This window comes from Pongo abelii, chromosome 9, assembly GCF_028885655.2.
Source record: "Pongo abelii isolate AG06213 chromosome 9, NHGRI_mPonAbe1-v2.0_pri, whole genome shotgun sequence".
Taxonomy (NCBI): Eukaryota; Metazoa; Chordata; class Mammalia; order Primates; family Hominidae; genus Pongo; species Pongo abelii.
In genome coordinates this window covers 54,412,394-54,428,239 of record NC_071994.2, presented here as the reverse complement: position 1 = coordinate 54,428,239, position 15,846 = coordinate 54,412,394, and positions in this window count along the sequence as shown.

Here is a 15,846-nt window from a genome sequence, read left to right as displayed (position 1 = left end):
AATGTGGAATGCAATGTGGAATTGCATATGGAATGGAACGGAATGGTATGTGGAATGGAAGATGGAATGTGGCACAGAACAGAATGGAATGTGCATTGGAATGTGCAATCAAAAGTGAAATGGAATGGAATGGATTGTGAAATGCAATGGTATGGAATGGTAGGGAATGTGGAATGGAACGTGGATTGGAATGGAATGGAAAGTGGAATTGAACGTGGATTGTAAACTGGAAAGGAATGTAATGGAATGTGGAATGGAATAGAATGGAATGTTGAATGAAATGTAATGGAATATGGAATAGAATGAAATGGAATGGAATGTAGAATGGAATGTGGAACAGAATGTGGAACGGAATGGAATGGAAATGTGGAATGGAATGGAATGGAAGTTGGAATGGAATGTAATGGAATGTGGAATGGAATGTGGAATGGAATGTAATTGTATGTAGAATGTAATGGAATGGAATGTGGAATGGAATGTGGAATGGAATGTGGAATGGAATGGAAGGTGGGATGGAATGGAAGGTGGGATGGAATGGAACAGAATGTGGAACTGAATGTTGAATAGAATGTGGAATGGAATGGAATGGAATGTGAAATGGAATGCAGGATAGAATCCAATGGAATGTGGAATGGAAAGTGGTATGGAACGTTTAATGGAAGGTAGAATGGAATGTGTAATGGAACGTGGAATGAAATGTTCCAAGGAATGTGGAATGGAACGTGGAATGGAATGGAAAGGAACGTGGAAACTAACCTCCAATTGAATGGAATGCAAAGTGAAATGGAACATGGAATAGAACGTGGAAAGGAATGTGGAATGCAACGTACAATGGAATGGAATGGAACGTGGAATGGTAGGTGGAATGGAATGGAATGGAACGTGGAATGGAATATGAAGTGGAATGGAATGGAACGTGGAATGGAATCTGGAGTGGAATGGAATGGAATGTGGAATGGAAAGGAATGGAATGTGTAATGGAAAGGAATGGAAAAAGGAATGGAACATGGAATGGAACGTGGAAAGCAACGTGGGATGGAACCGGGAATGTAATGAGAAATGGAATGGAATGGAATGGAATGTGGAATACAATGGAACCGAATGTGGAATGGAATGGAATGGAGTGGAATGTGGAATGGAATAGAATGGAATGGAATGGAATGCGGAATGCAATGGAATGAAATGTGGAATGGAATGGAATGGAATGGAAAGTGGAACGGAATGGAATGGAATCTAATGGAATTTGGAATAGAATCAAATGGAATGTGGAAGGGAAAGTGCAAAGGAAAGTGGAATGGAATGAAATGGCATGTGGAAGGGAAAGTGGATTGGAATCGAATGGAACGTGGAATGGAAAGTAGAATGGAATGGAATGGAACGTGTAATGGAACGTGGAATGGAACTTGGAATGGAATGGTCAATGGGATGTGGAATTGAACGTGGAATGTAATGGAATGGAAAGTGGAATGGGACGTGGAATGTAACGGAAAGGAACAGAATGGAATATGGGATGGAATGTGGAATGGACTATGAAATGCAATGTGGAATTTAACAGAATGGAATGTGGAATGGAATTTGCAAACGAAAGTGGAATGGAACGGAATGGATTGTGGAATGCAACGTGAAATTTCATGGAATGGAACGTGGAATGGAACTTGTAATGGAACGTGGAATGGACCGAGCAAGGTAATGAAGAATGGAATGTGGAATGGAATGTGGAATGGAACGGAAAGTTATGGGGAATGGAATGTGCAATGGAATGTGGAATGGAACGTGGAATGTAATGGAATGGAACGTGGAATGTAATGGAATGGAACGTGGAATGGAAACTGGAATGAAAGGGAATGGAACGTGGAATGGAAGATTGAATGAAAGGGGGAATGGAAAGGGCAATGGAATGTGGAATGTAAAGTGGAATGTAATGCAATGGAAAGTGGAATGGAACTTGGAATTTAATGGAGTAGAACGTGGAATGGAATCTGGAATGGAATATGGAATGGAAACTGGAATGGAATGTGGAATGGAATGGAATGGAATGTGGAATGGAATGGAATGGAATGTTTAATGGAATGTGGTATGGAATGGAAAGGGATGTAGAATGAAATGTGGAATGGAATGTGTAATGGAATGGAATGGAATGTGGAAAGAATGGAAGGGAATGTGGAAAGAATGGAACGGAATGTAGAATGGGATGTGGACTGGAATGGAAAGCAATGTAGAATGGAATGTGGAATGGAATGGAATGCAATGTGGAATGGAATGGAATGGAATGTAGATTGGAATGTGGAATGGAATGTGGAATGAAATGTGGAATGGAATGGAATGGAATGTGGCATGGTATGTGGAATGGAATGTGGAATGGAAATTGGATTGGAATGGAATGGAATGTCGAATGGAATGTGGAATGGAAAAGAATGGAATGTGGAAGGTAATTTGGAAATGAAAGTGGAATGGAACGTAGTGGAATTTCGAATGGATCGTCGAATGAAATGGATTGGAACATGGGATGGAACTTGCAGTGGAAGGTGGAATGGAACGTGGAATGGAATTAGGAATGGAGCGTTTAATGGAACGTGGAATGGAATGGAATGGAACGAGGAATGTAACGTGGAATGGAATGGAATGGAATGTGGAGCGGAAAGTGGAATGGAATACAATGGAATGTGGAATGGAATGTGGAAAGGAATGTAATGGAATGTGGAATGGAATGTGGAATAGAATGGAATGGAATGTGGAATGAAATGTGGAATAGAATGAGAATGTGAAATGGAATGAGAATGTGGAATGGAATGTGGAATGGAAAGGAATGGAACGTGGAATGGGATATGGAATGGAACATGGAATGCGACCTGGAATGGAAAGTGGAATGGAATGTGGAATGGAATGGAATGGAATGTGGAATGGAATGGAACGGAATGTGGAAAGCAATGGAATGGAGTCGAATGTGGAATGAAATGGAATGGAGTGGAATGGAATGCGGAATTCAATAGAATGGAATTTGGAATGGAATGGAATGGAATGGAATGGAATGTGTAATGGAATGGAATGCAATGGAATGGAGTGTGGAATTTAATGGAATGGAATATGGAATGGAAAGAATTGGAATGTGGAATGCAATGGAATGGAAAGTGGAATGGAATGTGCAATGGAATGTGGAAAGAATGTGGAATGGAATGGAATGGAATGCGGAATGGAATGGAATGCAATGTGGAATGGAATGGAAAGTGAAATAGAATGTGGATTGGAATGTGAAATGGAATGTGGAATGGAATGAGGAACGAAATGAAATGGAACGTGGAATGTAATGGAATGGAAGGTGGAATGGAATGGAATGTAACGTGGAATGAAATGTGAAATGGAATGGAATGGAATGTGGAAAGCAATAGAATGGAGTCGAATGTGGAATGAAATAGAATGGAGTGGAATGGAATGCGGAATTCAATAGAATGGAATTTGGAATGGAATGGAAAGGAATGGAATGTGGAATGGAATGGAATGGAGTGTGGAATGGAATGGAATGCAATGGAATGGAGTGTGGAATTTAATGGAATGGAATATGGAATGGAAAGAATTTTAATGTGGAATGCAATGGAATGGAACATGGAATGGAAAGTGGAATGGAATGTGCAATGGAATGTGGAAAGAATGTGGAATGGAATGGAATGGAATGCGGAATGGAATGGAATGGAATGTGGAATGGAATGGAAAGTGAAATAGAATGTGGACTGGAATGTGAAATGGAATGTGGAATGGAATGAGGAACGAAAAGAAATGGAACGTGGAATGTAATGGAATGGAAGGTGGAATGGAATGGAATGTAACGTGGAATGAAATGTGAAATGGAATGGAATGGAATGTGGAAAGCAATAGAATGGAGTCGAATGTGGAATGAAATAGAATGGAGTGGAATGGAATGCGGAATTCAATAGAATGGAATTTGGAATGGAATGGAATGGAATGGAATGTGGAATGGAATGGAATGCAATGGAATGGAGTGTGGAATTTAATGGAATGGAATATGGAATGGAAAGGATTGGAATGTGGAATGCAATGGAACGGAACGTGGAATGGAAAGTGGAATGGAATGTGTAATGGAAAGTGGAAAGGAATGTGGAATGGAATGGAATGGAATGCGGAATGGAATGGAATGGATTTTGGAATGGAATGGAAAGTGAAATAGAATGTGGATTGGAATCTGAAATGGAATGTGGAATGGAATGAGGAACGAAATGAAATGGAACGTGGAATGTAATCAAATGGAAGGTGGAATGGAATGGAATGTAACTTGGAATGAAATGTGGAATGGAACATGGAATGGTAAGTGGAATGGAATCTGGAATGGAATGTGGAATGCAATGGAATGGAAAGTGGTATGAAATGTGAAATGAAACTGAATTTAAAGTGGAATGGAATCTTTAATGTAATGCAGTGGAATGAGAATGGAATGTGGAATGGAATTAAATGGAATATGGAATGGAATGTGGAATGGAATGGATTGGTACGTAGAGTGGAATGGAATGAGGAATGGAATGCAGAATGGAAAAGAATGAAATCTGGAATGGAATGTGTAATGGAATGGAGAACGAAAGGTGGAATGGAAAGTGTAATTGAATGGAATGGAACGTGGAATAGAATGTGGCATGGAATAGAAGGGAAACTGGATTGAAATGAGGAGTGTAATGGAATGGAATTTCGAACGCAATGGAATGGAATGTGGAATGCAATTTAGAAAGGAACAGAATGTAATATTGAGTGGACTTTAATGGAATGTGGTATGGAAAGTGGAATGGAATGTGGAATGCATTGTGCAATGGAATGTGGAATGAAATGTGGATTGGAATGGAATGGAATGTGCAATGGAATGGACTGGAATGAGAAATGGAATGTGGAACAGAGTTTAATTCAAAGTGGAATGGAACGTGCAATGGAATGGAATGGAAGGGAATGGAATCTCGAATGGAATGGAATGGAATGTGGAATGGAATGTGGAATGGAATGGAATGGAATGTAGATTGGAATGTGGAATGGAATGTAGAATGAAATGTGGAATGGAATGGAATGGAATGTGGCATGGTATGTGGAATGGAATGTGGAATGGAAATTGGATTGGAATGGAATGGAATGTCGAATGGAATGTGGAATGGAAAAGAATGGAATGTGGAAGGCAATTTGGAAATGAAAGTGGAATGGAACGTAGTGGAATTTCGAATGGATCGTCGAATGAAATGGATTGGAACATGGGATGGAACTTGCAGTGGAAGGTGGAATGGAACGTGGAATGGAATTAGGAATGGAGCGTGGAATGGAACGTGGAATGGAATGGAATGGAACGAGGAATGTAACGTGGAATGGAATGGAATGGAATGTGGAGCGGAAAGTGGAATGGAATACAATGGAATGTGGAATGGAATGTGGAAAGGAATGTAATGGAATGTGGAATGGAATGTGGAATAGAATGGAATGGAATGTGGAATGAAATGTGGAATAGAATGAGAATGTGAAATGGAATGAGAATGTGGAATGGAATGTGGAATGGAAAGGAATGGAACGTGGAATGGGATATGGAATGGAACATGGAATGCGACCTGGAATGGAAAGTGGAATGGAATGTGGAATGGAATGGAATGCAATGTGGAATGGAATGGAACGGAATGTGGAAAGCAATGGAATGGAGTCGAATGTGGAATGAAATGGAGTGGAGTGGAATGGAATGCGGAATTCAATAGAATGGAATTTGGAATGGAATGGAATGGAATGGAATGGAATGGAATGTGGAATGGAATGGAATGCAATGGAATGGAGTGTGGAATTTAATGGAATGGAATATGGAATGGAAAGAATTGGAATGTGGAATGCAATGGAATGGAAAGTGGAATGGAATGTGCAATGGAATGTGGAAAGAATGTGGAATGGAATGGAATGGAATGCAGAATGGAATGGAATGGAAAGTGGAATGGAATGTGCAATGGAATGTGGAAAGAATGTGGAATAGAATGGAATGGAATGCGGAATGGAATGGAATGCAATGTGGAATGGAATGGAAAGTGAAATAGAATGTGGATTGGAATGTGAAATGGAATGTGGAATGGAATGAGGAACGAAATGAAATGGAACGTGGAATGTAATGGAATGGAAGGTGGAATGGAATGGAATGTAACGTGGAATGAAATGTGAAATGGAATGGAATGGAATGTGGAAAGCAATAGAATGGAGTCGAATGTGGAATGAAATAGAATGGAGTGGAATGGAATGCGGAATTCACTAGAATGGAATTTGGAATGGAATGGAATGGAATGGAATGTGGAATGGAATGGAATGGAATGGAATGGAGTGTGGAATGGAATGGAATGCAATGGAATGGAGTGTGGAATTTAATGGAATGGAATATGGAATGGAAAGAATTTTAATGTGGAATGCAATGGAATGGAACATGGAATGGAAAGTGGAATGGAATGTGCAATGGAATGTGGAAAGAATGTGGAATGGAATGGAATGGAATGCGGAATGGAATGGAATGGAATGTGGAATGGAATGGAAAGTGAAATAGAATGTGGACTGGAATGTGAAATGGAATGTGGAATGGAATGAGGAACGAAAAGAAATGGAACGTGGAATGTAATGGAATAGAAGGTGGAATGGAATGGAATGTAACGTGGAATGAAATGTGAAATGGAATGGAATGGAATGTGGAAAGCAATAGAATGGAGTCGAATGTGGAATGAAATAGAATGGAGTGGAATGGAATGCGGAATTCAATAGAATGGAATTTGGAATGGAATGGAATGGAATGGAATGTGGAATGGAATGGAATGCAATGGAATGGAGTGTGGAATTTAATGGAATGGAATATGGAATGGAAAGGATTGGAATGTGGAATGCAATGGAACGGAACGTGGAATGGAAAGTGGAATGGAATGTGTAATGGAAAGTGGAAAGGAATGTGGAATGGAATGGAATGGAATGCGGAATGGAATGGAATGGATTTTGGAATGGAATGGAAAGTGAAATAGAATGTGGATTGGAATCTGAAATGGAATGTGGAATGGAATGAGGAACGAAATGAAATGGAACGTGGAATGTAATCAAATGGAAGGTGGAATGGAATGGAATGTAACTTGGAATGAAATGTGGAATGGAACATGGAATGGTAAGTGGAATGGAATCTGGAATGGAATGTGGAATGCAATGGAATGGAAAGTGGTATGAAATGTGAAATGAAACTGAATTAAAAGTGGAATGGAATCTTTAATGTAATGCAGTGGAATGAGAATGGAATGTGGAATGGAATTAAATGGAATATGGAATGGAATGTGGAATGGAATGGATTGGTACGTAGAGTGGAATGGAATGAGGAATGGAATGCAGAATGGAAAAGAATGAAATCTGGAATGGAATGTGTAATGGAATGGAGAACAAAAGGTGGAATGGAAAGTGTAATTGAATGGAATGGAACGTGGAATAGAATGTGGCATGGAATAGAAGGGAAACTGGAATGAAATGAGGAGTGTAATGGAATGGAATGTCGAACGCAATGGAATGGAATGTGGAATGGAATTTAGAAAGGAACAGAATGTAATATTGAGTGGACTTTAATGGAATGTGGTATGGAAAGTGGAATGGAATGTGGAATGCATTGTGCAATGGAATGTGGAATGAAATGTGGATTGGAATGGAATGGAATGTGCAATGGAATGGACTGGAATGAGAAATGGAATGTGGAACAGAGTTTAATTCAAAGTGGAATGGAACGTGCAATGGAATGGAATGGAAGGGAATGGAATCTCGAATGGAATAGAATGGAATGTGGAATGGAATGTGGAATGGAATATGGGGTTGAATGCGGAATGGAATGGAATGGAATGTGGAATGCAATGGAATGCAATGTTGAAGGGAATGGAATGAAATATGGAATGGAATGGAATGTGGAATGGAATATGAAGTGGAATGGAATGAAATGTGGAATGGAACGTGGAATGGAAAGTGGAATGGAACGTGGAATGGAATGGAATGAAATGTGACATGGAATGTTGATTCGAATGGAATGGAACGTGGAATGGAATGGAATGGTCAGCGGAAAGGAATGTGGAATGGAATGTGGAATAGAATGTGGAATGGAATGGAATCGAATTTATTGGTAGGTCGAATGGAACATGAATTGGAATGCAATGGAATGTGGAATGGAAAGTGGAAAGAAATTCAATGGAATGAGAATGGAATGTGGACTGGAATGTGGAATGGAATTTGGAATGGACAGCGTATTGGAATATGGAATGGAATGTGGAATGGATTGTGGACTGGAATGTGGAATGGAATTTGGAATGGACAGCGTAATGGAATATGGAATGGAAAGTGGAATGGAATGTGGAATGGAATGGAATGAAATGGAATTTGGAATGGATTGTGAAATGGTATGCAATGGAATGTGGAATGGAATGTGGAATGAAATGCAATGCAAGGAAAATGGAAGGTGGAATGGAATGTGGAATGGACTGTGGAATGAAATGGAATCGAATGTGCAATGGAACATGGAATGAATTCGAATGGAACGTGGAATGGAAAGTGGAATGGAATGTGAAATGGAATGTGGAATGGAACAGAATGGAATGTGGAATGTAATGTGGAATGGAGTGTGGAATGGAATTGAATGGATTGTGGAATGGAATGTGACAGGGAATTTAATGGAACGTTTAAAGCAAAGTGGATTGGAATGTGGAATTGATTGTGGAATGGAATGTGGAATGGAACGCAATAGAATGTTGAATGTAATGTGGAATGGAGTGTGGAATGGATATTAGGATGAAATGCAGTGGAATGTGGAGAGGAACGTTGAATGGAATGGAATGGAAAGTGGAATTGAATGTGGAATGGAACTTGGAAAGGAATGGAATGGAATGTGGAATGGAACGTGAAATGCAATAGAATTGAACGTGGAATGGAACGTGGAATGGAACATGGAATGGAATATGGTATTGAACGTGGTATAGAATGTGGAATGAAATGTGGAATGGAACGGAATGGAATGTGGAATGGAATCTGGAATTGAGTGTGGAATGGAACGTGGAATTGAATGGAATGGAATGGAATGTGGAATGGAATAGAACGGAATGTGGAATGGAATGTTGAATGGAATGTGTAATGGACAGGAATGGATTGAAATATGGAATGAAATGAGGATTGGAAAGGAATAGAATGTGGAATGGAATGGAATGGAATGTGGAGTGGAATTTAATGAAAATTGGAATGGAACATAGAATGGAATGCAATAGAATGTGGAATGGAATGCAAGGGAATCTGGAATGGAATGTGGAATGGAATGTGGAATGGAATGGAATGAAATGTGCAATGGAAAGAGGATTGGAATGAAATGGAAACAGGAATGGAATGGAATGGACTGCATAATGGAATGTGGAATGGAATGTGTAATGGAATGGAATGTGGAATGGCATGTGAATTGGAATGCAACAGATTGTGTAATGGAATGTGGAACGAAATGCAATGGAACTTGAATGGAACATGGAATGGAATGTGCAATGGAATGTGGAATGGTTTTCAGAATGGAATGTGGAATGGAATGTGGAATTGAAAGGAATGGAATGTGGAATGGAATGTAAATTGGAGTGCAATGGAATGTGGAATGGAATGTGGAATGAAATACTATGGAATGAGCCTGGAATGTGGAATAGAAGGTGGAATGGAATGTGGAATGGAATGGAATGGAAAGTGGATTGGAATGTGGAATGGAATATGGAATGGAATGTGGAATGGAATGAAATGGAATGTGGAATGGAATGTGGAGTGGAATTTGGAATGGAATGTGGAATGGAAAGTAAAGGGATGTGGAATGAAACGTGGAATGGAATGAGTAATGGAATTGAAAGGAATTTGGAAAGGAATGGAATGGAATGTGGAATGGAATGTGGAATGGAATGGAATGGAATGTGAAATGAAATGTGGAATGGAATGTAATGAAATGTAAAATGGAATATGGAATGGAAAGGAATGTGGAATTGAATGTGGAATGGAATGTGGAATAGAACGTGAAATGGAAAGGAATATGGAATGCCATGTGAAATGGAATCGAATGGAACGTGGAATGCTATGTGGAATGAATTAGAATGGAATGTGGAATGGAACGTGGAATGGAATGAGCAATGGAATGTGGAATGCAATGGAATAGAATGTGGAATATAATGTGGAATGGAATGGAATGGAATGGAATATTGAATGGAACTTGGAACGGAATGTGCAATGTAATGTGGAATGCAGTGGAATACAACAAGGAATGAAATATGGAATGGAAAAGAATGGAATGGATTGGAAAACGGAATGAAGTGGGGTGGAATATGGAATGGAATGGAATATGGAAGGGAATGGAATGGAAAGGAATGCGGAATGGATTGTGGAATGGAATGGAATGAAGAGTGGAATGGAAAGTGGAATTGATTGGAATGTGGAATGGAATTTTGAATGGAATGGAATGGAATGCTATGTGGACGGGAATGGAAGGGAATATGGAATGGAATGGAATGTGTAATGGAATGGAATGCAATGTGCAATGGAATGTGGAATGGAATGTAGAATGAAATGGAATTTAATGCAATGTGGAATCGATTGGAATGGAATGTGGAATGGAATGGAATGGAATGAAATGAAATGGAATGTGGAATGGAACTTTTAATGGAATGGAATGGAATGTAGAATGGAGTGGAATGGGATGTGGAATGGAATGGAATGGAATGTGGAATGGAATGTGGAATGGAATGAAATGTAATGTGGAATGGAATGCAATGTGGAATGGAACTTTTAAAGGAATGGAATGGAATGTAGAATGGAGTGGAATGGGATGTGGAATGGAATGGAATGGAATGTGGAATGGAATGTGGAATGGAATGAAATTTAATGTGGAATGGAATAGAATGCAATGTGGAACGGAACATGTAATGGAAAGGAAAGCAGTGTGGAATGGAATGTGGAATGGAATTGAATAGAATGGAAAGGAATGTGGAATGGAATGGAAAGGAATGTGGAATGGAATAGAAAGGAATGTGCAATGGAATGGAATTGAATGGAATATAATAGAATGGAATGGAATCGAATGGAATGTGGAATGGAATGGAATGGAATGTGGAATGGAATGTGGAATGGAATGGAATTGAATGGAATGTAATGTAATCGAATGGAATCAAATGGAATGTGGAATGGAATGTCGAATGGAATCAAATGGAATGTGGAATGGAATTTGGAATGGAAAGTGTAATGCAGAGGAACGGAATGCAATGTGGAATGGAATGGAGAGGAAAGTGGAATGGAATGGAATGCAATCTGGAAAAGAATGGAATGGAAAGGAATGCGGAATGGATTGTGGAATGGAATGGAATGGAGAGTGGAATAGAAAGTGGAATTGATTGGAATGTGGAATGGAATTTGGAATGGAATGGAATGGAATGCTATGTGGACGGGAATGGAAGGGAATATGGAATGGAATGGAATGTGTAATGGAATGGAATGTAATGTGCAGTGGAATGTGGAATGGAATGGAAAAAGGAATGGAATATAGAAAGGAATGGAAAGGAAAGTGGTATGGAATGTTGAATTGAATGGAATGGAATGTGGAATGAAATTGATTGGAATGTGGAATGGAAAGTGTAATGGTATGGAATGGAATGTGGAATGTAATGTGGAATGGAACGTGGTATGGAATGTAATGTGGAATGGAATGTCGAAAGGAATGTAGAATGAAATGGAAATTAATGCAACGTGGAATGGATTGGAATGGAATGTGGAATGGAATGGAATGGAATGAAATGAAATGGAATGTGGAATGGAACTTTTAATGGAATGGAATGGAATGTAGAATGGAGTGGAATGGGATGTGGAATGGAATGGAATGGAATGTGGAATGGAATGTGGAATGGAATGAAATGTAATGTGGAATGGAATGGAATGCAATGTGGAATGGAACATGTAATGGAATGGAAAGCAAAGTGGAATGGAATGTGGAATGGAATGGAATAGAATGGAAAGGAATGTGGAATGGAATGGAAAGGAATATGGAACGGAATGGAAAGGAATGCGGAATGTAATGGAATGGAATGGAATGGAATGGAATGGAATGGAATCGAATGCAATGTGAAATGGAATGGAATGGAATGTGGAATGGAATGTGGAATGGAATGGAATCGAATGCAATGTGAAATGGAATGGAATGGAATGTGGAATGGAATGTGTAATGGAATGGAATAGAATGAAAGGAATGTGGAATGGAATAGAAAGGAATGTGGAATGGAATGGAATTGAATGGAATGAAATGGAATGGAAAGGAATCCACTGGAATGTGGAATGGAATGGAATGGAATGTGGAATGGAATCAAATGGAATGTGGAATGGTATTTGGAATGGAAAGTGTAATGCAGAGGAACGGAATGCAATGTGGAATGGAATGGAAAGGAATGTGGAATGGAAAGAAATGCAATCTGGAATAGAATGGAATGGAATGTGGAAAGGAATGGAATGCTATCTGGAATGCAATGTGGTAGGGAGTGGAATGGAATTTGTAATGGAATGTAGAATGGAATGGAATGGAATGGAATGTGAAATGGAATGTGGTATGAGATGGAATGAAATGTGGAATGGCATGGAATGGAACATGGAATGGAACGTGAAATGGAAGTTGGAATGGAATGGAATGGAACGTGGAATAGAACGTGGAATGGAAAGTGGAATGGAATGAAAGGTATCCTGTAATGGAACGTGGAATGGAACATAGAATTGAAAGTGGAATGTAACGGAATGGAAATTGGAATGGAAACTGGAATGGAACGTGGAATGGAACGTGGAATGTAATGGAATATAACGTTGAATGGAATGGAATGGAATGTGGAGTGGAATGGGATGGAATTAGTAATGGAATGGAATGGAATGTTATTTTGAGTGTTATGGAATGGAATGGAATGGAATGTGGAATGGAATGGAATGGAATGTGGAATGGAATGGAATGGAATGTAGAATGGAATGGAGTGGAATGTGTAATGGAATTGAATGGAATGGAATGTGTAGTGTAATGGAATTGAAGGGAATGGAATGTGGATTTGAATGAAATGGAAAGTGTAATGGAAACTGGAATGGCAAAGAATGGAATGTGGAATGGAATGTTGAATGGAATGGAATGGAAAGTGGAATGGAATTGAATGTAATGTGGAATGCAATGCAGAATGGAATGGAAAGCAACGTGGAATGGAATGTGGAATTGAAAGGAATGCCGAATGGAACCGAAAGGAATGTGGAATGGAAAGAAACAGATTGTGGAATGGAACGTGGAATGAAATGCAATGGAACGTGGATTGGAATGGAATGGAACGTGTAATGGAAGGTAGAATGGAATGCAATGGAACGTGGAACGGAATGTGGAATGTAACGTTGAATGGAAAGTGGAATTCAATGTGGAATGTGGAATGGAATGGAATGGAATGTGGAATGGAATGGAATGGAATGTGGAATGGAATGGATTGTTATATGGACTGTAATGTGCAATGGAATGGAATGGAATGGAACGAGGAATGAAATGTGGAATGAAATGGAATGGAATGAGGGATGGAATGTGGAATGGAATGGAACGTGGAATGGAATGGAATGGAATGGGAGGTGGAATGGAATGGAATGTGGAAACGAATGGAATGCGATTTGTAATGCATTGGAATAGGATGTTCAATCAAATGCAATGGAGACTGAATGGCATGGAATGGAATGCATATGGAATAGAATGGAATTTATATGAATGTGGAATGGAATGTGGAGTGCAATGCAATGGAATGGAATGTGGAATGCAATGGAGTGGAATGTGGAATGCAATGTGGAATGGAATGGAATTTAAAGGAATGTAATGTGGAATGGAATGGAATGGAAAGTGAAATGGAATGGGATGTGGAATGGAATTGAATGGAATGTGGAATGGAATGTCGAATGGAATATAATGGAATGTGGTATTGAGTGGAATGGAATGCGAAATACATTGTGGAATGGTATGTGGAAAGGAAGGTTATGAAATTTGGAATGCAACGTGGAATATAATGGAATGGAATTTGGAATGGAATGTGAAATGGAATGGAATGGAATGTGGAATGGGAAGGGGAATGGAATGCAATGGAATGCGGAATGCAATGCAATGCAATGCAATGTGGAATGGAATGGAATGGAATATGGAATGGAATGGAATGGAATGTGGAATGGACTGAAATTGAACAGGGAATGGAACGTGGGATGGAACGTGGAATGGAAAGTGGAATGGAACGTGGAATGGAACGTGGGTTGGAACGTGGAATGAAACGTGGAATGGAATGTGGAAGGGAATGGAATGGAAGGTGGAATGGAATGGATTGGAATGTGGAATGCAACGGAAGGGAATTGAGTGGAAAGAGGAATGAAAAGGATTGGAATGTGGAATGCAATGGAAGGGAATTGAATGGAGTATGGAATGGAATGGATTGGAATGTAGAGTGGAAAGTGGAATGGAATGGAATGTGGAATGGAATGGAATAGAGTGGAATTGAAAGTGAAATGGAATAGAATTGAATGTGGAATGGAATGCGGAAAGAAAGAAAGGTAGAATGAAAAAACGAATGGAATGTGGAATGGAATTAGAAATTGGAATGCAATGTGGAATGGAATGGAATGGAATGTGGAATGAACTGGAATTGAACATGGAATGGAACATGGGATGGAACATGGAATGGAACGTGGAATGGAAAGTGGAAAGGCATGGAATCTGGAATGGAATTCAATGGAATTTGGAATGGAATGGAATGGAATGAGGAACGCAATGGAAAGGAATTTGGAAAGGAAAGTGGAACGGAATGGAATGGAATGTGGAAGGGAATGGAATGTATTGCAGAATGGAATTGAATGGAGTGGAAGGTGGAATGGAATGGAATTCAAATGAATGCAATGGAATGTGGAGTGGAATGCAACGGAATGTGCAAGGGAATGGATTGGAATGTGGAATGGAATGGAATGGAATTGAATGCGGAAAGGAATGCAATGGAAAGGAATGGAACGTGGAGTGGAATGGATTGGAATGTGTAATGGAATGTGGAGTGGAATGTGGAGTGGAATGGAATGGAATGTGGAATGGAAAGGATTGGAATGTGGAATGGAATTGAATGGAATATGTGATGCAATGGAATGGTATGGAATGTGGAATGGAATGGAATGTTGAATGGAATGGAAAGCAATGTGGAATGGAATGGATTGGAAAAGAATGGAATGGAATTTGAAATGGAATGAGTGGAATGTTTAATGGAACGTGGAAGAGTATGAGGAATGGAACGGAATGAAACGTGGAACGGAATGTGGAATGGAATGAAATGGAACGTGGAATGGAATGTGGAATGGAACGTGGATTGGAACATCGAATAGAACGTGGAAAGAAATGAGAAATGCAAAATGGTATGGAAAGTGGAATGGAACGTGGAATGGAATGTGAAATGGAACGTGGAATGGAATGTCGAATGGAACGTGGAATGGAACGTGGAATGGAAAGTGGAATGGAACGTGGAATGGAATGGGATGCAAAGTGGAATGGAATGGAAAGTGGAATGGAATGGAATGGAATGGAAAGTGGAATGGAATGGAATTTAACGGAAAGTGGAACGGAATGCATTTTTACGTAGAATGGAATATGGAATGTAATGGAAGGGAATTTGGAATGGAATGAGAATGGAATGGAATAGAATGTGGAATGGAATACGGTATGGAAAGGAATGGAATTTGGAATGCAATGTGGAATGGAATAGAATGGAATGTGCTATACAATGGAATGCAATGTGGAATGGAATGGAATAGAATGATGAA